The sequence below is a fragment of the Phalangium opilio genome, unplaced genomic scaffold (assembly GCF_054372755.1).
Source record: "Phalangium opilio isolate 3A_F unplaced genomic scaffold, DU_Popi_V2 ptg000060l_1, whole genome shotgun sequence".
Taxonomy (NCBI): Eukaryota; Metazoa; Arthropoda; class Arachnida; order Opiliones; family Phalangiidae; genus Phalangium; species Phalangium opilio.
Window position 1 is genome coordinate 475,219 of NW_028324177.1, and position 25,807 is coordinate 501,025.

The window sequence follows — 25,807 nt, forward strand, 5'->3', positions numbered from 1 at the left end:
AACACGGTAAAAAAATGTAAACAAGAGAGACACTGGGGATTCGGTAAAGGAAAAGGTAGGAACCATAGCAACAGTAATCCTGTCCAATGGCGGTCCGGCTTAAAGGCGCGTTCAGACGACACTCTGCTACTCTGTGGAAATGTGTTTTCACTAAAATTTCAGTGAGAGGTATATTGAAGGGTTTTAAATTATCGTGCATAGTTTTAAAACGAATAGTTCTTAAAAATTTCCTAGGTTGTAATTGTTCACAAACAGAATTTTAGTGAATGTTAGGAAAACGGCTAATCATTTTAAAACTTTGCACGATAATTTAAAACCCTTCAATATACTTATCGCTAAAATTTAAAGAGATTCGAACTAGTGAAACCGAAGAAAACACAGTTCCACAGAGTGGCATACTACACAACAAAGAGTGACGTCATTATCGCAAGCACTCTATTGGCTGTGCCGAGCAAAGGGAGAAAAAAAGTTGAATTTTTTCAACTTTTTATCTCGCTTTTTCCGAGATCAAGAATGAGAAAATTTGTCCGTGTGAACAGCGCATTTTCTAGAGGCTGGTGAAACCAGAAAATCTGATGAGCCCAGCACAGCGAGCGTAGCGGGAAAAAGAGTGTCGTCTGAACGGGCCTTTATAAACACCAAAAAAAGGAGGGGCTTGTGCACACCAAAATTGTCCGTTTTAAAGAGCTGATACCTTTGGTGTTGCCATAGATGGCAGCACCAAAGCAAAAACCGATATAATAGGCAGGGTTCATACAACTTTTGGAAAACAAATTTCCCCGAGATTTCCAGGTTTTTCCCGATATACTTCCCTGAGTTTCCCAGAATTTTCCCGTATATGGAGTATCGTATGGAGCAAATGTTAACGAAGAAGGAAGGGTAAATAGGACAATTACATAATCAAAGGGCATCCCCGTATCTCTAATATAACCAGAGTTATGAGCCTCCAAGTATAGTGTAATGTTAATCTTATGGAGGGTATGTTCATGTCATAAAGATTTGCTTAATTATTCGGCCTCTGTTTGACCCAAAATTCCCCGATTTCAATGAATTTTACTAAAAATTCTAAAGTTTCCTGAGGTTTCCTTGAGGTTTTTGTCAACTATTTATTTCCCTGATTTTTCCAAGTTTGTATGAACCCTGATAACTCACAGCAAGACAAGGTTGAATAAGGGCAAAAATAAGTCAAATACTTTCAGCCTCCAGGAAATTCGTGAGAGCGGAAATAAGCAAAACACTTCAAAAGTATCCAGGGACACTATTCTCTAAAAATTTAAATGATTAGAAATCCAAATCTAAATCTAAATAATAGGGTTGGGTTCATATGAAGAGGGTTCTTAATACCGTGTTCTCTTATTTTTCTAACCCAAATCCAAATCGATTTTTGAATCTCCAGCCAAACATTTACCCATCCCATATGTACGTCACTTCCTCCTTCATTGCGAATTTTTATTTCAGCATACACTACACTACGATAAGCTTCCAGCTTCTAAGCTTAATTCGCAAAATTTTTTCAACTCTAAAATAGAAATTTTAACGTTTTCTGATATTAAAGGAGAAATATATAATTTTCGTTTTATTTGATCTAGTTTCTATCCAGGAACTTAATTCAATTGCCCATTTGTATGAGTACACTTACCGATAATTGATTTTACAAATCGAGACAATTACTGCGTCTTTTAATTAATATTGCATAAATACTACCTGAATATTTTTTAAATATTAAATATTAAAGATTATATTGTTTTTTTTAGATTCATTGTGTTAAAAATATTGGTTAAACTTTCATATTGACATCGGTTAATTTACAATGTCGGCTAATGATGCTAATCTGTTTATAAAATTATATCGGAACTTCATGTGTAACAAAACAGTAGATAACTTCAAAATCGAGAGTTAGCAACTTCAAACAATCTAACAGAATATACGAGTTATAATAACATGTGATAATGTAAGATAATGTGATGAAGCGGCTCAGTGAACGTTGGTCAATGGCCTCATACAGTTTTGCTTGACCATCGTCAATGGTCATGCTAAAACTCCTCTTAAAGTAGTAAATTAACAACACGACGCAATCTTCTTAGGAGCTATTAGTAAAACAATATATTACGAACAAAAATGGTCTCACTTAGATAACAAAAATTATACTTAGCTTGAAAAATTAATATTTTAATCAAAGTAGAAAATTCAGTTAAACAAAGGCTTAGAGCATAGCCGTCGTCAGTCGGCAATCAAAATAGGAGCTTCCCGCGTCACTAATAGCGCGCGGTCTTCACAGCGGCAATCTCCCCTTAGTTTATTCTCAGTATCAACTTGAGCTTAAAATACGAGGTTACCTACGTACAAAATATCGCATCGTCGTGAAGGGGTCGTAGTTTTTTCTTTCATGGAAACGAAGGTTTTCAATCTTAGTTTTATAGTTTCTTCTCTCTTCCTGTTATGGCAGCAGCGCTTCTTGGAAATGGGCAATCAGTTACAGATTTATGTCCGTAACGCTTGAATGGTTTACACTGCAAGTCACTCCATATGAACGGATGTTTAGCAGGGTGAGCTTTTTGCTGGAATTACCTTTTTGATGAAACGAGCTCTTGTAACCCTGTTGCGAAAGCTCTTATTTGTTGGGAGAGCAGGTAAGGAAATTACCACATCGCTTACGCCGACTGAAAAACTTAAGCTTCGGTTATAATGCCGTTGATATCGTATTTAGAATAAATTGAAAACTCGGTTTAACAGTAACAACATTTTATTTCGCTGCGATACAGCGACCGCTCGATTCAAAGAATACAGAAAAGGTGTCGTTTCAACTGAGCCTGGGTTACTCTTTTTAATCCTTTGGCCACCCAGGCTTTACAAAAAAGAAAAGTGATTTTCCATAGGAAAGCAGAGTTTCGCGACCTCTCGAACCTTCCGTAAACTTTTCCACCTTGTTATCATTGCCATCTGAATTCGATGGTTGACGAGATGGGAACTCACCTTTCTCTTTACAAATACAAAAATCCCTACCCCAAAACCCAAAACTTAAAAATGCTAAAGTTTTAACACTCCACGCCAAAATTGCGTTCAGCTATTTTTCTTTTAACTTTAGCAAGATCATTTTAATTCTGGCAAATATAATAACTGAATCGGTCGCTTAACGGTTTTTCCATTATCGATGTTAACAAAAAAAAGACCTTATTAGATCATCTCTACCTTTTACGACCTCAGTTATGATCCCAAAATTCCACATGTGTTTTGGAAACTTATCCTCGTGGACCAAAACAACTTGCTCTACCTCAATACCATTTTTAGAGCTGTTTTCTAGAACGCACTACCCAGCAAACACATATCTCCTAGGGATATCCCTCCAAGGTACCCATATCCCGAGAATATCCGATCCCTTGTGTATATTCCCGGGATGTATAATGTTGTACAAAGCAGGGAGATTTTTATAATACCATCCCTAGTACATTGACTGGATATAATATTTCTGTTACTCCCATTTGTATCTCCCAACTTTGACCGAAGTATGTTTGTTACGGTTTATCTCTCGGAGATATGTTTCAATGTGTTTACTGGATATCATTTAACTTCAGTTTTCATTTTTAGTACTTACGTTTCAAAACAAAATTTTTTACATTCAACTTCAGTTATTTTTCTGTATTTAAATTCTAATATTAAAAATAAAAACAAATGTATAGATGGCGCACAAGACTTACTTTAAAATATAGTGGGCCGATTAAATTAATGATCAAATAATAAATTTTAATTTTATTTACTGAATAGATTTTTCGTCTTATTTTTTCAAAATAGTCTATTTTATGTCACACAAAATAACCATGCAACAATAAAACACATTTCATTATTTACATAGCCATGAAAATGAGAAAAATAAAATACCTTTAGCTCATTCATCTCATTATTGACATTTTCAATTATTTTTTGAAGATTCTCCTTATATCTTCTTTTTCTTTCTCTTAAATTATGATCTGGTTCATCTAATATTTTAATTTTCGTTACAGAAAATTCTAATTTTTTCTCCATTCATTAAGATAATGAATTTTTTCAGTATATATTTTTTCTTCTTCTGTGATATATGATAGATTTTCATAGCCTTTTACCTAACTTATATTAAAGAGATAATCCACAAGGAAGAGATTGACCAAATAAAATAACGAACGGTTTATTAAACAAGTGAGAGAGTGAGTGATATAAATGATAACATAACTTTGCTATTTATAGCAGTTACTAAAAAACAGTATTAAGATATTATTAACCGGTTAAAAAACTAACATCGCATTTCTTAGGGTACAGAGTTAATATAATCCGAGTAGATAAGAGTCGATTTCCCCAACACCCCTTCTCGACGATTATCGGATAATCCGGCTTTGGACATCAAGTGCTTTAGTTTTTCTTTTGTTAAAGACTTGGTTAACATGTCGGCGGTCATTTCCTCGGTTGGACAATAGTTGATATCGACGATGTTGTTTTCTCTCATATCCTTGAGGAAGTGGTATCGGACGTCAATGCGTTTCGTCCTAGCGCTGATCCATTGGGAAAGACTCATCTTGATGCATCCTTGATTGTCCTCAAATAAGTAGGTTGGCGTGGTAGCCGGGAATCCAACATCTTCGAGAAGCTGTCGTAGCCAAATGACTTCTTGGGCGGCATGAGCTGCTGCGACGTATTCGGCTTCTGTCGATGAGAGCGCGACAGTTGATTGTTTCCGACATGACCATGCGATCGTTCCCTGTCCGAATTGGAATAGGTATCCGCTCGTTGATTTCCGGTCTTGATGATCACCGGCCCAATCTGCATCGACGTAGCCGACAAGTTCTGGTGTTTCCTTCAAAGCTGGGAAATGAAGTCGGACATCTTTTGTTCCCTTGAGATAACGCATTACTCGTCTGACGGCCGTCAAATCTCTTTCTCTCGGCTTTGTGACTCTTCGGCATAGGTAGCTGATGCTAACTGCAATGTCTGGTCGTGAAACGGTAGCGATGTGTAGAAGTATTCCAATTGGTTCTCGATACCGGTTGTTGTTAGGTAGGATATCTTCGTCTCCAGACAATTTTGGATAAGAGGGATCCATAGGAGTTTTGGATATCTTCGCATCTTGCATGCCGAAGTCTTCGAGCATGAACGCTATTTTGGTTCCTTGATGGATTGTAAAGCTTCCGTCAATTCCTCGCTCAATCTGGATACCGAGGTAATAAGAGGCGTTTCCTAGGTCCTTTAGCTCGAAGTGCTTATTTAGTTTCTCGTACAGATTGTTGATGGTGGCTTCATTCTCGTTCAACACCAACGGGTCATCTAAGTATAGTAGGACATACGTCCAGCTAACGTCTTGTTCCAATTTCGAGTAAAGTCCTGGATCGGCTTTGCTACGATTGAATCCTTCATGAAGTAGAATTTGATTGGCTTTGACGTTCCAGGCCCTTGCAGATTGCTTCAATCCGTAAAAGCTGCGCTTAAGTCTGCAGACCTTCTCTTCATTTCCAGGTTGGATGAAACTCGGAGGCTGTTCCATATACAGGTCCTGGACTATGTCTCCATGCAGGAATGCGGTTTTGACGTCATAGTGTTTGACCGTTAAGTTCTTGGCTGCGGCGATACTGAGTAGAAGTCGTACGGTCTCGTACTTCACGACAGGTGCAAACGTGTCGTCAAAAGCGACTAATCGAGCTTTATATTTGCCGAGTGTTCCATTTTGATTATGTTTGGCTTTGAAAACCCAACGACAACCAATGGCCTTCCGATTTGGTGGTAGGTCTGTTAGCTCCCAGGTGCCTCTTTCATGCAAAGATGATATTTCTTCTTTAGCAGCATCTGTCCAGTTCTTCCTTTCTCTCGGATTTAAGTCGGCGAGTTCCTCCCATGAGCTTGGTTCGCGAGGATATTGAACCGTTGCCTTGTACGTCAATATCTTTGGTGGAATGCCCTTATTATCCCTTTCCGATCGTCTTGGAAGAATAGGAACTGATGGTATTTCTTCAGATTCTGATTGTTCCTTTTTCGGATGTGACGTGATCAAGGAGTCAGCTGAATTAGTCTCTTTTCCCCCTCTGGCTCTGATATGATGCTTTCTTCAAAGGTGTTGTCTCTTCTTCCTTCGTCGAAAGTGACAGAACGGCTGAAGTGAATTTTGGCAGTCTCAGGATTGAGAATACGATAGCCTTTCGTTGCTAAGCCATATCCGACCAGGACTCCTTCAAAAGCTTTGTCTCCGAATTTTACTCGTTTCTCCTTGGGAATGTACGAATAGGCTTTACTTCGGAATACACGGATGTGTCCAATACGTGGTTTTGAACCACTCCAAAGCTCATAAGGTGTTACGTCAATGGCTCTTGTTGGCAGACGATTTTGAAGATAGGCGGCGGTCGTGACAGCTTCACCCCAGTAACGGTCCTCGAGTTTTGCGTCTAACAGCATGCATTGGGCCATTTCCGTCAAAGATCGATTCTTGCGTTCCGCAACTCCGTTCTGTTGACGGTACGGTCAACTGGTGTTCGATGCCAAGATCCTTGAGATAATCTTCAATTTCATGGCTGATATATTCTCCACCATTGTCTGATCGAAGAGCTTTCGGGTATCTTCCGAATTTGGTCCTTACGGATGCAATGAAATCCTTGAATGCAGTTAGAACGGAGTTCTTGGTCTTCATCAGATAGAGCTGTGTAAATCTTGAGTAGTCATCGATGAATGTTAGTATGTATCGATTACCGCCAGGTGTCACTGTCGGCATTGGCCCGCATACTTCCGTATGGATTAGTTCCATTGGCTCCTTGGTCTTCGATGTAGATGTTGTGAATGGTTTAACTGTCATCTTTCCCTTTAGAAAACATTCGCAAATAAGCTTCCGCTGACATTCGGATAGCTTGATACCATCGGCAAGATTCTTCGATGAAAGTGACTTCGCAGCATCTATATCCCGATGCCCTAGCCGTCTATGTCATAGGTGAATGCAATCGGCTGTATGCGAGTTGCTTGCAACTTTTGCTATTTGCTTGGTTTGAAGTCAATAAAGGAATCCATCCATCTTGGCGAAAGCTGCAACGTTTTGACCTTCCATGATTCTGCATTCGTCGCCTTCAAAGATAACAGTGTGTCCTGTCTGTGTCAAACGGTGTACAGAAATTATGCTGCCTCCTAGTTTTGGAACATAAAGGATGTTCTTCACAGCTATGCTATGTACTTCTCCGTTTGGAGCGACGCAGTCAATCATGCCATCGCCAATCCCTTCCGCCATTATGATTGAGTCGTCGGCGAGATGAATCTTCTCTGATTTCGGCGTTATGAATTTGAAATTCTTCCGATCGCTGGACATTTGACTGGTGGCCCCTGAATCCACATACCATGAGTTCGCTTGTGAGCCATTCGAAGCCTTGAAGGCTGTATACTCCCCGCTTGTTCTCTTTTCTACCGCTACTTTACTTCGCTCACTTCGGGATGCAGGATGTTCTCGATCCAGCTTATCTTTGTAGCCTCGGCAGTCCTTCAGATAGTGCCCTGGCTAGTTACAATGAAAACAGACTCCTCTGCTTGGACGACGTCGTTGATTATTGAATCTTCAACCTTTGCTTTGACTTGAAGTCTGCAACGCTGTGTCATTCCTAGAGGAAGCTGCTCTAGTCTCTTGACGTCGATTGAATTCGTCCAGTAATTTCGCTTTCACTAAGTCTAGTGTCAGATCTGCTTCCGGTCTCACTTCGAGGGCTGTGACCAAGACATTGTAAGATTCCGGTAGACTGCAGAGTAGCAGGGCAGCGACGTGTGTATCAGGCAGCTTTTCTCCGATTCCTCGTAATTTCTCGACGATCTCCAACATGGACCCTATGTGGTCTTGCATACTTTGGTCATCGTCCTTGAAGCGCATTTGATGCATCTTCCGTAGCATGAATAACTTGCTTGTGTTGTTCGCTTGCTCATGTAGCTTCTGGAGTGTCTCCCACATGGAATGGGCAGTCTTTTCGTGAACGATATGAATTAATTGATCGTCTTCCACAGACATTGCTATAGCAGCTTGGGCTTGCTTGTCTCTCTCATCCCAGTCAGCAGGAGGTTCCGACGTAGGTTTCGCTTTCTCGACGACTTCCCATAGATTGTCTCTGGTCAGTACCATCTTCATTTTGAATTTCCATAGCTGATAGTTAGTATTGTTCAACTTCGTGACGAGATATTTCAAGTCACTAGAAGCCATTTTGTACGTATTGACCGAAGACTAAGTCTAATTATACTACTATACAAACTGGTACCCGACTGTCCTTAACATAAGTATTTACACGTGGCTGAGCCCATTACCTGATAGATTTTGATAGCCTTATACCTAACTTATATTAAAGAGATAGTCCATAAGGAAGAGAGAGACCAAATAAAATAACGAACGGTTTATTAAACAAGTGAGAGAGTGAGAGATATAAATGATAACATAACATTGCTATTTATAGCAGTTACTAAAAAACAGTATTAAGATATTATTAACCGGTTAAAAACTAACATCGCATTTCTTAGGTTACAGAGTTAATATAATCCGAGTAGATAAGAGTCGATTTCTCCAACACCGACTGCCTTGAAACGGAGGGAATTATCTCTTGCAGCTTCTCATAAAACCGTCTTCAATTAAGTCAGTAGAATTATTATATACTAAATCCATTTAGTGCATTTGCTGGTTGAGTTTAAGTTTCTTAGCCTAAAAAATTAAAGTTTATAACTTGCAAAATTATCTTTCATATTGAACCACCAGAAATGTAATTATTTGAAAGTTCATACTTCATTTGGTCCCGAAACTGAGTTTCCCTCTTTAATTTGCTCTTGCTCAGGAACTGGTACGCCTAAATTGGCAAAATGTGTTTCCATCAGGTTTGTTCTTTTTATTTCCGTATCTTTCTCATTTCCTATAAGAAAATTATCAAAAAAAGCTGTTCCTTGAATCAGTCATTGTTTTTATTATTAAAATACCAATTGCTAAAAGCAATCCGGGATCAGTTTCCTCTCCCTCTTTCCAATGGAAATCCAGGTTTTTCCCAATATAATTTTCTGGATTTTTCAATACATCCTTTTTTAATGACTTCTCATATTTAAAACAATTATTCATATTTAAAACATCCCAGGCACCGCCTCCAGAGACCCATTTTACGAGCGCAAAATTGATCCTTTTTGCCATAATTATTTCTGTGGACGTTTTTGGAGTTCCATCATTACAGATTTCAAAAAAATCCATCATCAAAATATAACCATACTCGTGTTCAGTCGGACTTGAGTGCGACTACTTTTTTTCCTGTTGTGTATTCATACGCCTTAGCTTTCCCTATTTTATTAATTCCAACTGAATACAACTATACCCTCATTGTTACAATTTTACTTCGTACGCTTAAAAGGAGGGTGAAATGGAAAATCAAGTGATTTTTTATCGATTCCTTTACCAATTCTAAGACCTATCTGCATAGTGAAACAGACAAAAATGGTTTCCAATGATTTTAAAAATCCAAATTAGTTAAGATTTCTTCAAATCTTTTGTACAAAGCAGCCCGACCAATCTGGAAACACCCGGTCTTCCTCTTAAAAAAATCTGACATGCACTCTCTAAGTCCCGCGAATTTTAGCGCGAGATATGATAAATATTGCACCTAATGTGATAAAAGTGGCGCGTTACATAGAGCGTGCCGATGAACTATTATTAAGTAGAAGACAGGGTGTTACTTTATAAAAAATATTTGAAGAAATGTAAACTTTTTGATTTTTAAAATCATTGTCGTATGATAATTCTTGTTTAATTTACTAAATTACTATGCAGGTAGGTCCGAGGGGCAATTCACTTGAATCTTAACATTTAAACATGATTAAATCTATGCTCTGTGGAATGCAGGGATAAACATTCTAATTCGATTTAATCAAGCAAGGGTGCGACCTTAAACAAGGAAGTGAACTGCCCCTCGGGTAGGTCTTAGAATTGTAATGGAATCCACAAAAATCACTTGATTTTCCTTTCCACCCTCCCCTTAATAAAAATGTTGTACATACCTATATAGAGTAACTTCAGCAGAGCATGAACGCTGGATCTCTAAAGGGACCGGAAAACGCCCGTATTCCACTGTACAAACCGAGTCCTCTCTAGCATAGCATTGGGGGAAAGAATGGGGGCTGTCAATTTGGGAACACTCAAGGCCATTCGGTCTTTTGTGCTTCTTCAAAAAACTATTGAAAAAAATTTAAACGACCTTGGCCGTACCCGTTTTTTTTATTTATTTATTTACAAAGCAAACGTGCTATAGAGAAAAATCTATTCCGTTTACCAGTCCCTTTAGAGATTCAGCGTTCATGAGCAGAGATGAGAGACGACAGTGTATCCCTCCCTCTGAGCGGGCTTTCGTGAGAGGGAATTCTATTCGCGTCTGTTAGGGGGGATGACACTACAAGCTTAGAGATAGATGGGTTTCAGGGAGTGACGTTGCTATACGTAGCACTGATACTAGGAGAAAATTTGGCTAGGAGAAAATAACTAAAAATAATTTATCCAGTGCAAGTTGATTAATATTTGTAAAATAGAATTTAGCTTATTTTATTTTTTAAATGGAGGATGAAAATTCAAATAATTTTAATTTTATTTTGATTTTACTACTAAAAATAACGCCTCTTTGTTAGTATAAATTCTTATGTCAGTTTCGACCCCCTAGTTAGGGCTTGTTACAATCCTTCTTGCAAAAGCGCATCCATTAGGAGGGATACACTGTCTTTTTCTACTCTCTTGTCTACTTTATTAACTTACAGAACTTTTAGCTCTATTGTAAAAATAAGTAAAAACCATTTTACCTACCTATAAAATTTGAATATTCAGCAAGTCGCTGATCTTGAACACTTTGATTGTGAGCGTTTACTAGTTTCAAAGCTAGTGATAACTGTAACAGGCGCTTTTCTGCGCTAGCGAAGATAAAACAATTCGCGAGACAATTAGCTTAGGAAAAGCTTTAGAACGCGGAGACCGCAAGCTAGATATTTCCAAGTCTTCCGAACTTTCTACCGTACAGTAAGGCCCGGCCTAGTACAAGTTGTCTTAATTTTTCTCAAGCCCGCGCGAAGATGACAATCCAAAAAGATAGGCACGTTTATGTTGGTATTGGGTGTGTAATAGCGAGGGGTTCACCATTCAGTCTATTTATATATTTAAACAACGAAAATAATTTAAAGTAATTTTAATTTAAAAATAAAAATGTTTAAACTATAAATCATTAGTTAAATTACAATTCATCAAATTTTTTAAATAAGTAAAACCTAATATTATTAAATCAGTCGTAGATAGGACTACGCTTACTCCAAGGTTTAAATCTTAAAACAGCTCTTTTGCAAATTGTAAATAGTGGTCTTTTTCTATAGTCGTCGGTCCCCTCGAGTCAAAAAGGATCGCAGTTGAAGCGGGTGGGACGTGTAAGTTTATCTACGAGACCCCTACTTTTTTTCTAAACAGATATATGGACCGTTTTAAGGTGAATTCCTAGAACTAAGGGTAATGAAGGGGTTGAACCAACAAAAACGTTCCTGTGATAGGCCTACACTTTCCTTTTTATAGTTAACAATGTCGTCAGAGGTTAGGAGGAGGAAAATTGAAGGTACTCTTAGACTTTGGTAGTGGTGACAGTGAAAACGTGTAGTTCTTCACTGTTGCATGTTAGGATTTAAGATCGACGCTAGAATAAATGCATTTCTTGTCTTAAATTCTAAGCATCTTGAGAAAAATTTATTTTATTAACAATTAAGTGAAGTAAAATTAACCTACTTTAAAATTGAATATATTAATACATTAAAAGTCATGTCGACCAATGTATATAAAAATTATTTAGAAAAGGAAATTCCACGCCGTACTGAATACTGAATAAAGAGTGAAATTAAAAACCAGCACAATAATTTAGTTGAGACTGGTGACGATAGTGGTAGCCTTAGCTCGGATACGAATGATAGTTTAACTGCCATAAATTTAAGTGTGCAAAAGGAGTCCGACTTTTCTAATTCTGATATTGAACGTGAGCCCCTGAATGTAGTAGATGGCCTATTTAATTTAAATAAAAGACGTCGAGCTGATAATGATGGAGTACAGGGCACAGGTTCCGAAAGTTTACCTTCACACGCAACTGGTCAAAAGTACCAGCGATGAAGAAAACTCAGAAATATTATCAAGTTTATCGTTCAGTGATTCAGAATCAAATTACGTAAGTGTATTTGATACTTAGTTTTATAAAACACTAGCCCCAACTGATGAAGTCTAATTTTAAAGAACCGGAACAGTAATGATTTGGATGATGATATTGATATTGAAGAAGAAAACCCCTGCAACCTTGTAAGCTATTTTTTAATTCACAAACGAATATGTGAGTTCAGTGCAAATTATATCAGATCATGATTATGTCAAGCACAAATTCGCATTTACATTGTCAAGTGGAAAAATTTAATATTTATTTTAATTATTGTAGGATGAAAAATTGTATTCGGAAGCGAAGGTCAGTCTTAAACAGACATTATTACTAATAATGGCCGTTATCGTGAGATTTAAGCTTTCAAAAGAATGTACGTCCGCGTTGTTGAAACTTTCGTCTAGAAATGAATCTAAGAATTTCAAAGAAAACCTCTTACAAGAGGCTGGCTTATAGCTTAGGAAGTGATGAAATATTATATTTTCAAAACAGTTCATATTATGGTAGTTTTATTATCCTGATGGTATTTAGGAATTGACGGTTAAAATTATGTTGATTAATATAAATTATCTCAGGACACTAGATTTTTTAAAATAGCTTTTATTGCGTAAATAATAGCTTAAATAGATGAAAACTTCTAAATACCTGTAGAAGTGTTTGACTTCTATGGCACCTATCCTTGAAGGGGCTTTTCGACTGTTTCACCTTGGCTACCGTCAAAGGTTTTTAGAGCCTTTTGATAAAAAAATGTATGATCGATGGATGCGGTTTCAATTTTAGAAAAGGCTAAATCTTGGATAAAATTCCTTCAAATTTCTGAAAAATGCGCCTACAAGTTTGTCATCAATGCTCCTGATGGAGCTGATTGAAAGAAATCGAACAATGGTCACCCTTTTTCTTAAATTCTGTTTTGTAGAGTTTGTAATTGCATCGAAATTTTACATATGAAAGGTCTTTTGGTTCACAAAAGTCTGAAATTAGCTTGCAATTTGAACGTTTTTACTAGGTGGTCCAGAAAGGGTGGCTGGACCGAAGCAATTTTTGATCGAGTTTTACGCATGGCCCCTTAAATTTCATTTAGAAGTATAAAAGATAATGACATATAAGTAGTCATCCATAGAACACTCATTAGGGTGAAATCCCTTGAAACATAGTGTCAAAATCGACTATATAATTCACACTACTTCGGTCCTGCAACCCTGGATACAAAAGCCACTCACCGAAATAAGATGCATAACCGTTGATTTTACAGAAATGAGACTTTTTATAGAATCACTGAGGTCAATTCTCATATAGTCTAAAAGTGACATTCCTCTGCCAGAGGAAGATGATATTGAGAAACTAAAACATCTTAGTTAGCTGTGGAAGGCGTTCAGAATGACAGCAAAGCCATTGTGCGCCGAAGACCGAACTGTCCTTAAAGTTATTTAATTAATCAACAATCTAAAAAAATTAAATCTATTTCGTTCGGAGTCTTTCGGACAAATCTTTCAAAAACTATGACAGATAGGTATTCGAATCTTACGAGAGAAGAAAGGTTTATGGTATCGGTTCTATTTCATCCGCGAAGAAAACATTAATCTTTAAAGGTGAAGTGGGTGTTGGCTGTCCGGTGGCAGGCGAAGTGGGTGTTGGCTGTCCGGTGGCAGGCGAAGTGGGTGTTGGCGATCCGGTGTTAGGCGAAATGGGTGCTGGCGATGCGGTGGCAGGCGAAGAAGATGTTGGCGATGCGGTGGCAGGCGAAATGGGGGCTGGCGATCCGGTGGCAGGCGAAATGGGGGCTGGCGATCCGGTGGCAGGCGAAATGGGGGCTGGCGATCCGGTGGCAGGCGAAGTGGGTGCTGGCGATCTGGTGGCAGGCGAAGAAGATTTTGGCGATGCGGTGGCAGGCGAAATGGGTATTGGCGATCCGGTGGCAAGCAAAATGGATGGAAACGTCTTCCAAGACGAAATTAACAAAGACCCATTCGCTCTCTTTCCAAGGGTGCGAACTAAACTACCGTAAAAAATTAGAGAATAGCTACTGAACGCTTGATCGTCGTGGACCATGATTCCACCAAAAATCTGCCAAAACCTCTTGATTAATATTTCCAATTTATATTTATATTTAAAGGTAGTCCAACGTTACCATTCTGAAGAAAATCGTGAAGCATCGCAATCGTTCCTCAGTTGTGTGCTGAGGGATTAAGCGCTTCAAAAAAAACCGAGATCACGAAATTTTCGCTTAAGTTTATGCGAGCGAGTTTCTGAGCTGGTTACCTCGCGACGACGATTGTGATTTAACATGGGTTTCCAATTAGAGTTGGTCTTAAGAAATTGTGAGACAAGATCGCGCATTTCTTTCGAGCAAAGCGCAACTGTGCAGAGGTCCTTGACTAAAAGACCAATATTTGATGTAAATACCATGAGCGTCTTACCGGGGGGGGCTAACCCTAAAATATAACCTAAAATTAAACTAACTATTTAGATAGCTCAATACCAAGAATCGAATTTCGATGGGGAGAACTCGGAACATTTTGAAAGCGCTAGTGGTTTCCTTGGCAGCCATCAAGCGCTTTGATCTACGGAGCTGAACTTCACCTTCTCTCTTCTTTGGCTCAGCAGTCCTCATATCTAACAGCTTTAAATTATGAAAATTATTCACATATAATAATAAGTTGTTCGTTTTCGGGGAGAATATTTTTTTGTGAGGTTTCAATGCAAATTTGGGTCCATAGGTCCGCGGCAAGGATGCGATTAATCAGGTTGCATTATGTGATTATTCAGGGAAGGAAATGAGGTTTACTTGTGAGGTGACGGAAAGGGTGTTGGGGTCAAGTCACCATCGGCGGACACGGGGCGTCTAATAACCTCAAAATTGCCGTGCAAAAGCTTAGCTTACAGGAGTTCGCTACACTCCAGGCGAGAGAATAAATTCTACACGTTTGACAGCAAAATGCAGCAACGAAGACCGTGATACTGGCGACCTCTAATTGGTCGAGTAGAGTGACAACAGGTCGAACCGATAATAACCATTTAAAACTATAACACCATGATAAAACATATCACTAAGCCCATGTTTTTTGTCAAGCTAGCTTAATTTGCATATATTTTTCCCCGGTGAAAATCGCAAACAAACCTCATTTTGAATTTTTTTTAATATATATATATGTAGGTTTTTAAATTTTAAAATAATTTGTTAGTGGTCTTTAATATCAATAAATTATACCCTATATCATTTGGGGGCAATTCTCTAACTTTTTAAGCGAGTTATCGGGAGTGATTACTATCGTCTGAAGGGTTGATGCCAATCTCGTTCCGTCTATGATAGCGTGATATCTAAATAGGCTATAAAAAGTGGAGGATGTCTCGTGAATTCCACTCGTGGTAATAAAAAACAAGGTGTTAATATTCGCGAGAGTGATAACTTATCGAAACGGTTTAACTAGTCGGTAAGACTAGTTGCCGCTTGCTTTATAACTGAAGACGGTAAAATTTTAACTTGACCACCTTGTTTTTTGTTAGCACGAGGGGAATTTGCGAGACATCCTCCACTTTTTGTTCAAGGTTTGATGACACCTATGACTAATCACCTATTTAGATAGCACGCTCGAGGTTGCTGATAAAATAAATTAATTAATAATGAGTCTGTTTTTAATCTACGTAATTGTTTGTAGAAAATTGTTTGATGGTACTTTTAATCAAACTTGTGCTTAAAAAAACCACCAAAATGTTTTTAATATTTAATGATAGTAAAGCTTTTGATCTTTTTTTCAATATCTTTCTTTTGTACATTTAGTGTTTTAAGCGATGTTGGATTGTCCCCAAGTTATCATAGCAGAGCAAGAAAAAATATCGTTGAGGATGTTAAATGGAATACATCCATTGTGCAAGAAAAGTAAGGGAAAATTTGAAATCTCCGTGGTAGGATTTTACTTTATCTAACTAACCCAACCAACACTTGATTCTGACTAATCAGACCACGGGGAGGTCGAAAAAAATATAGAAAAAATTCTAAACCTGCCGCGAATTGCTCAAAAATGTTTTGGAAAATATGAAAATTGCATGTATTTACAACCATTAAGACCGCTGCCCGCCTAAACGCATTCTGCCATCAATCTTGAAAACCTACTCAGGGGAGGGGGGATAAACGTAATAACAAGGACTCGCGTAGGAAATATAGCTATGAAATTTTAAACACCCGCTCAAACATTTAAAATTATCATACCAGGATAGAAAAATATAACAAACAAAATCCAATTTTAAAAATAAACAACGATATTGTGCTAAAATGCGTAGATTATTTGTGAAGTAAATGAATATAAACAGCAAATTATGGAAAAAGCGTAACATTATTTGGGAAGTAAATGAAGATAAACCACAACATTTTGGAAAAGGCATAACATTTTTGAGAAGCAAATGAAGATAAACCACAGTATTTTTGAAAAAACGAGCGTGGTGAGTCTAGCGTGAAGATGTGATAATTCTAAAACCATTGAAAGGAATAAATATTTATACCTAATTCAGTAATTAATCGAAGCGTTTCAATGTTAGTCGTAAAATCATTTACGTCGAAATAATTAGGATTAGTATGTAATTGAGAAATTTGGAAATTGGGAAATACTGCCCAATAGACACTGTAATTGAATCGACAAAATGAAATTACAAAATGATATTAACATAATATCTTGAGTGTTCATAAGCTGAATGATATTCGTTTCTGAGACATAGTTAAAATTACAATTATTTTTCGTATATTTGGTCTAAAATCGCTACTCAACGGTTTCACCCGTCGGTTCGATTACATTCGAGTTATCCACATTTTCAGAAACATTTGTCAAACGAGCGAGGAAGGATTAATTGGCGTATTTAGGCGATTCTTTCTCGCCGGCTCCAATTAATAGTCGTCGAATAGAGTTCCAAATAAGAGATTTACTCCATGTTCAGGGATCTTATTAAATATTCATCCATGGTTTCGAAATGCTGATCCCACCACAGCTGACAAGAAATTAAATGCAATTGTCATCGAGAAAATCAATATTAATTGCGAGAAAATGAATAATAAGTCTTGCTTCAACAACTTAAAAAGAATGTTTATAAATTCACTCTAGATACTGCGTATTCAATATCAGTCTCATTTGCGCACCTATAATAATTGACTCCTTTTTCTTACAATCAAGAATAAATAACATTTACGATTTGAAAATGCGAGTTATAAACCTGTATTTAAAATATAGATTATTTCCCAGAAACTCCATTTCATTTAGTTTATTTTGGGGGTTCGTGTAAATTCTTGCGTCTACATTCCGCTATCTTCAAAGGCTATAAAATGTTGCTGATAGATTTTTGATTGCTAGTTTGTAACGAGATTGTTTATAATATATATTAATATTCCATTCTAAACGAGTAATGCGAATTAGTTCACTAATGCTCGCCCCCTTCTAAAATTTTCTTAGTATATAAAATTTTGCAATTATCAGTGTTTGCATTGTATGGGTCATCAGAGCCGTCTCAAAACACGCGGTCAGATCCAAACCTTTCCACATTGTAAACGGTACGTGACTCTCTGGACTTGCCTGCCAACCTTAATAATCTATGACTTCAAAACATATTCGTTTACATGAAGGAGGATTATTATGACTTGGCACCCTCTAGCGCCGGTCACTAAGTGTGATCGGTGTACAGGGCGGAACATTTGAAAGTGATTTCGCGTTATCTTAAAACGATACCCTTGAGAGTGCTAAAATTATTAAGCGTGATCCATAACCGGTGAACAAGAAGCGACTACAAAGTAGCAAGAAATGGCGACATTTAAAATTTTGGATAAGTTATGACCAAGAAACTCTTGTACGGAGGCGAAAGTTCGTTGATAGTGTTATCCAAGGTTAAATGCATAAATTCGCGCATCACCCTAATTTTAACATCCGCTATAAAAAAAATTACATTTTCTTTTCGAATTATGTCAAAGATTGTTTGCTCTTTTATGGAATCAGCAGAATATTTCAAATATTCATTATTGATCCCTCAATACGTATTCCCTTCAAAATAATTAATTTCATGATAAAATATTTTCCGAAAATGAACTTTTTCTTGAAAAAGCGTAGATATGCAATTTTTGGAATAAATTTAGAGGGAATAAATCGATTAACAGTAAAATCAGTTGATAGAAATAAATTGTGATTAAGAATTAAATTAATAATAATAATCGAAGAAAAATTGCAATATCTGAAACTCCCGTCAATTGATAAACCTCACTCACGTCGTTTATTTTTTCGACCTTGGTTCAAACCAAAACATTTTTGTATAATGGAGAGTGATGTGATCGCTGCAAAGAACTTGGAACATATAAGCCCCCTAGAATTACACACCAAATCTACGCTTCGCGCGCCCTACTTTTTCAACAAGTATACTTTATCATTCGTCGTCGACGCCATCTATGTTTGTGGCGCATAACTAGAATTTTCAATATTTTACTTTTGGCGCTAAAATGAAACAATAAAACTTATTTTGGTGCGAAATTGCGCAATTTCAAACTACGTTTAGGTTTCACACACTTCGTGTTTAAATGTAGTTTATAAACATAACAAAAACTATATATTATTGAAAATAACACTTTCTTGTGCTGATTTCAAAGAAAGAAAGTAAAAAATAAGTAAATAATGGGCAGAAAATGTTCCATTGAGGAATGTAAAAATACATGGAGAAATAAAAATGTTTCATGGCATAAGTAAGTAAAGCGCGAAAACTGTTCAGCAGTTTTATATTATTTTTCTGTTATTTCAAATAAAGATTTCCGGTTGATCAGCCCAATTTATTAGAAAAATGGATCAAAGCCATTGGAAAATTAAATTGGGCTCCATGGAAAAATGACGCACTTTGTAGCGATCATTTTCAAACATCGGACTATCGGAAAGATACAAAAATAAGACTTTTGTGCAAAACTGCAGTTCCTACAGTACTTTTGTCCTAAGCGATGGAATTGTATTTAATTAAAGAAATTTTACAGAAACTCCAATGGTGTTTTCAAACTTTTAATCATTAATTACAGAAAACATACAGTCGGGCTAGCATAAATAGCAATAACTTAGGTTCATCCACATCTGTTCATAATTCGTCTCAAACTGAAGTAAGTACACCATGAAATGATCATGATGAAATTACGATGGATGACGTTTTGCAAGTGGAAGACATTGGTCTCTGCATTGAAGTTCAAAATGCGTCTCACAGTGAAAATGTTTCAATACGATGGTAGACAAAATAGAATTATAAGAACATTAATATTTTAAAAACTTAGGAATAATATCAACAATGCAACAAATCTAAGACAATGGAACTTGACACTGACACTCAACCTAATGCAGGTCCATCATTCAGTTATAGAGAGCAACAAGGTATTCCACCTGTAGAATTGGATCATGTAATTTTAAACGCCCCGATTCTACGCTATGACCTTGCTTCATTATACCTTTTTGCAGACGTATTACTTGTCCTATGAAATCCGTGTAAAACAATTAGAGGCTGCATCACTGAAAAAGGTTAATTTAAAAGTAATATTACTAACCTTGTATAGGCAAACTAATATTATGTTTAGGACCGTGAAATTTTGAGACTTAAAAGAAATCTTAAACTCAATTGGCAAGAAGGAAAGGCATCCAGGAAAGACTGAAACTTACAAAAGAAAAGATTGTTAGGCGTGATCAAAAATTAATGAGCTTCTAAGGAATAATTTCAACCTTACGTAAAGAGAAAATTATGATAGAGGACAACCTTGTCAAGTTAGACGCGTCATTTTCACCGCCAGCAAAAGAGCACTTTTAACAACTAAAAGATAGTTGGCCTAGAAACATGGCGAATAAATATTATGGCAGCACACTTCGAGAATTTGCCGTAACAAAGTTTTACAGTCCTAAAGCCTATAGGTATCTTCGTCGATTTTTTTGTTTACCACATCCAAACACCATGAGAAAGTGTTCTGCAAAAAATTATGGAGCACCTGGTTTCACTGCACAAAGCTTTGAATTCATAAAAATTGAAGAGCAAAAGTCGCAATACCCAATCCTCTGTTCATTTATGATTCCATTCGCAAGGAGATAAGGTGGAATGAAAATGTTTCTACGGATACGTTGATTATGGCATAGAGGCTAAAGACGACAACAGTGAAATTGCAACCTCCGTCTTAGTCTTCATGGTTGTTGCAATTAATGGTAATTGTAAAGTACCTATAGGGTATTTTTCTTGTACACGAAACACCTTCCTGGCTTCTGGACAACCTTATTAGGGAGGCATTCCACAATTTGTATACCGCCGGTGTCTAGTGTGTAGCGCGTGTTTGCGACGGTCTTTCGTCCAATATTTCTATGGCTCAGAGGTTAGGGGTCATTATGAATGCCAAAGAAATAAAGGCTGTTTTCCCAAACCCAGGTAACTAACAAAAGGTGATTGAAGACATTTGTGACATTAAATGGCATTCTTTTAAAACACAGCTAATTCTAAAGAATCTGTCGCATTTATTCTTGATGTCTGCCACATGGTTAAACTTACCCGAAATCTATGGGAGCATTTTAACGTCCTTATTAATGGGAAAACAAAAGAAGTATGCAATGTTTAATGGGACGAAAATTAAAAAACCGATAAATGGGTGAAAGTTAATATTTTAGGATGTTTTCTGGTCATTGGTGGTGTTACTTGAGCTAGTACAACAAGAAGGGCTTAGCCTTGCAAATAAACTAACCCGTTCCCACATCAGATTCCACACGCAAAAAATGAACGTTAAGCTTGCTGTGCAAACTCTTAGCGCATCCGTTGCCTCTGCAATGAAGCTAGTAAAACAAATGAAAGTTCGAGAGTTCCAAAACTGTGATGGAGCGGTTAACTTCATCAACACCGTGGGTATGTAATGAGAAATTTTAAAATAACATCCCACAGTTGGTTGGATTAAAACTCCTTTTCACTAATAGGGCATTTGACATCCTCAATTCTCGAAATCCCTATGCCAAAGGATTTAAGGCGCCTATCAATAACTACAACAAAGAAATTATGTGTAACAGTACTGAAAGCAAAGGATCTTCTGTTAATCTTAACTGACCATGAAGGTAATTTGATTTGCGAGTCCACCCGCAAAACCGGAACACTTGGATTAGCAGTTGCTATTACCAGCGTTATGCACTTGGTTGAAACATACGTTAAACCAGAAGGAATACTGAAGTGATTTTTATATATATTGCTTTACTAAAAACAAAAATTACAAGTGTAAAACACTCTTACTTTCACCAGATACCTTCCAACGTACAAACTGTCGCAAATCACGGTGTTCGAATTTACACGACTGTTCCGCGACGGCTAAACCCACGGATAATTGTTTAATAACGAAATATTTTTGTTACCAACCTATTGTGGGTTATGGGCTTCAGGTCGATAATTTTGGTAGAGTTATTGGAAATGGGCCCAATTATATGGCGACAGTGGGACGAACACTGGTGGTCTAAAACGTCGTGTTTTGGACCTAAAGGGTCCTGTAATAAATCATTGAAATGTGAGAGCGTTATAGTGCTGAAACATCTAGCCTTTGAGGTTAACCTCTCCCGACGGCGCCATTCCTATATCTTTTTCTTTTTCTTATCTTTACCTAGTTTCTTTATAAAACGAACACCGTACCCGGAGTCAATACCAAGAGTACCTCTATTTTTTTAATAGAAAATAACTCTCAATGCATGTGCATGCTGTATAGTTAAAACACAGCCAATGCCAGTAACGACCAAGGCCAAGGGCAATTATCTTGTTCGAATTGAAATATAAACGCTGTAGATAGCCAGTTCTTGGAAAAGCGTCAATTCGCGTACCGGTCAACAAACTTTAGTAGAAGTTAAGGTGCGGGTATACGTGTAACCAGTACGCACCAATCAAGGAGTGAGCTTGAAGACGCCACAATCGAATGTGGCCGGTAATTGGGTACCCGAATCGTGGTGGGGTAAAACCCCTCACGTGAGTGACCATGGGACCGGGATTCTCGCCAGTGATAGGTCAGCTACTTTAGTGGTGCAATATCTATGACATAAAACCTGGGTACATCGCTTGTAGAGAGAGATTCAGAGATATTCAGAGAGACGTAAACAACACGTCGCCTTGTTCCGGAACCTGATCAGCTCCGAGAATTAGAATGAACGAGAAGCAGAGATCCTGAAGGCTACCGGATGACCCAGCGCTGACCGCAACCCCTGATGGTGCCAACGGGAGTCTAGACACCGTTCACCGCCGGTCTGTCTCGCACTCAGATGCATAAACTGGTCACTCACGCCCAGCATCCGTCGCGTCGGATCCTCACCGACTACAGCACAGTCGCAGCGACCGAAGATATCGTCCATCAAGATATTGATGAGTACTTTCGTTAACAGTAACGCGAGTGTAAATAGATGTATATATTAATGATTAGTATCGCGTTTACTATTTATGGCATTGGTCGCGCGTGCATGATGCATGTAAATATTTTGGGGGAATTGTATTTATTGTAGTAATATTTATTTAGGGTATAATCATGGCCATAGTTGGATGATAGTCATTATAGTAGTTTTTGTTAGTAGTAACAGTATAAGTAGTAGTAGATCTGTTTACATGAATAAATATTAACTCTTGGTACGGATTAAACGTCTCCTTTTTACCTCACTCCCTCTTATAAAAACCCATTTAGTGGTAGTAGTAGTTTAATGTCAACGCTAGGTGTTGCTAGACCACTGGTAGTAGAAAATAGCGTTACAAGCAGTATCCGGAGCTCTCAGGGTCATAGTTTATAAGGGCTGTAGAGAAATGGGAGAAATCGCAAACCCATCAAGTCAGAATTAACGCGGCTCAACCCCTCAGTTCAGTTTCCTAGACTTGGCCGTTGCTAGCATGAAGACGCTTCCATCGTTGAATACTATCTTCCCCTCTATAACTGTTACTTTTATTCAAAAGTTTAATGAACAATAATTACCCCAGTCACCAGTTTTCAACGTTGAATAGATTTTCGTCCATTCCTCCATAAATTCCTTGAAAACGTTTTCCGAGATAGTTTTAATGGTTCCATCCTTTTTTGTCGAAAGTAGGCTGGGCTCGTATCCATTCACCCCGAACGCGGCATCGCATTCTTCCCCTAGTCTGACGCGTGCATTTACGCATGTAAAACTTAACCTCCTACGTTGACTGACATTCAAGGGAGCGGTCTTTACGGTTTAAAAGTTGATGATCGAATGCTCGTCGAGCCTGAGGGTATATTGACTAATGCTTTTCAGTTTTATCTTTTTTATTTCCCGTAAATATTCTAGATGCTTAAAGGAATGGTTCACCCATAAACCTTTTTTGCTGTAATTCCTTTAATTACACCCAAAAACAAGATTTCGAGAGTTGAAAAATTTCACATTAAGTATATTTTAAATTAAATCAGAAAAACTAATTGCATTGAGGACCTTATCGCGCCTGTATGGTGCTTTTCCGAAAAGCCAGAGAGAGTGCGATACGCCACTCTCATATATTAATTCAGTCCTCCATATTATTGGCCGAGGTATCTATAGGACAAGCTTCTACTAAAAATTATACTCGACTATTACGCGGTTGAGCGCTAGACCGGCGACAAGGTACGTTGGCAGCGCCCGTAGAGATACTATGTCAGAGCCGTAGTAGAGAGTAGTACGCTAGTATGGGCTACAAAGATGGCGGCCACTGTTAAGGCGGGAGAGCCTAGATTTTACGTTTTCTCTCTTTTTTTGTAAGCTTAAAGGTAGGAATAAATTTATAAAGACCATAATATAAAGTGAGAAATATTTATTTCACAAGAACAACGAACACTAATTTGTGTTAATAAAAATGTCTCCAGACAAAGCCCCATTCAATTAAAATATATACAATTTGACAAATTTAAAATTATTTAATGTAACCATAGTATAATCGGGGAAAACGCGAACTTTATCTACGACCACCTGATTGGTTTTGGTCTGTTCTATCGTAATTAAAGTATGATTGGGTAGGCGTCGTATTTGAGGTCCAATGGGTACCTGCACAGAGTTTATTTCAGGTTTCCCCTGGTTGTTCACTCCTAATAATTTTTTCATGATATCAAAATTAACATAATTACCTGTAGATGTGTTTAAGTAGAATCCTTTAACTTTAATAATGTTAGTAATTACCTCTCCGAGTGACGTATGTCACGGAGAGGTATTACACCGGCCGTGTCTGTCTGTCTGTGTGTGTGTGTCTGTCTGTCTGTCAGACCCCACGTGACCGCGTTCGCAGTTTGCGTATCGGAGCAAACAAATACCCGATTTCCGGAACGCGTTCGCGGTTCACGGAAATTTGGCAATTCATCTACCAACACCAGTCTTTACTAACTGGCTTCTAAGGACCACAATCTGCTAGTCTTTGTCCATCCCACATGGACACTAGTCTGTACTTGCAAGCTTCCAAGCACAACCATCTTCTGTTCTTCGTCAATTTCACCTTGACACCAGCTTCTATGCACCACCATCTTCTGTTCTTCGTCAATTCCACATTGACACCAGCTTCTATGCACCACCATCTTCAGGTCTTTGTCCATTCCACATGCACGCCAGTCAGTCCATTTTGGCTTCTTTTCCTTCGTCATCGTTTGGTTTCAAGATATACGCGGCGATCGGCTAGGGTTACGAGAAACGTCTAGCCTCCCAATGGCAGGGCAAAGAAAATATAGAACCATCGTACCCTAGAATGGAAATCCGGGAGATTTTTAACGGGCGCTGGTGTGACTATGCGTTTCCCTACTTGAGAGGGGGAAGAAACCTTAATCTGGGGGAGGGAGACATTTGACGAAACAGGAAGTCTGAAATCTCAAGTTCAGTTCAGATCCACAATTTAGGAAACCCAAATTTTATAGAATCAAATAGAACTGACGTCTGGCGCTAGCGTTTTCGTTTTGAGCTAAAACTCTTCCCCTCGGGCCTCGGTGCTTGAATATTGTTTATTTTTTAAAGGTATGGTTTTAGAAAATATTTTCAAAAAATATTGACCTAATAGTTAATGAAATTTGAGTTTAAGTCTCCTTCTTTTTTGAAAATAGTAAAGTAAAATAAGCAAGTTATCAAAACGGGAAAAGATAAGAGTTGCAAAAACATTCCTTTTCCTTAAAAAATGCGATCGAAAGTGCGAAAGTTGTTGAAAATTGTAAATAATAAGGATCTTACGCCAGAAAACATAAACAAAAACCACTATGTTTGTGATTGTGATCCATGTTTTCAACAATGCACGGGTTAGATTTGTACGCAGCCAGCGCTAGGACTTTTAAAAATGTCTGACCACAAAATCCAGTTTGGAGGGTAAAATGAACTATTTGGCTGAACTGAACTAGTCTGAATCCAAGAGCGAGAGGTTTTCAGACAAGCGTTCCTCCCCCCTATCTTCCCCTTCTCTCTTTTAGGTAATCGCATTGTACCACGCTCGCGGCGATCTTTTCCACCCCATGGGCAGGGCTTCCACCATCGGTTCACGCGAATGTGTTTTTATCTATTATTGGTTTCAAGATACACGCGGCGATCGGCTAGGGTTACGCGAAACGTCTAGCCTCCCAATGGCAGGGCTTCCACCATCGGTTCACGCGAATGCGTTTTTATCTATTATTATAATGGAAACGAATCGTATTTATACTTCAAAATTTGAAGAAAGCGGGCAGG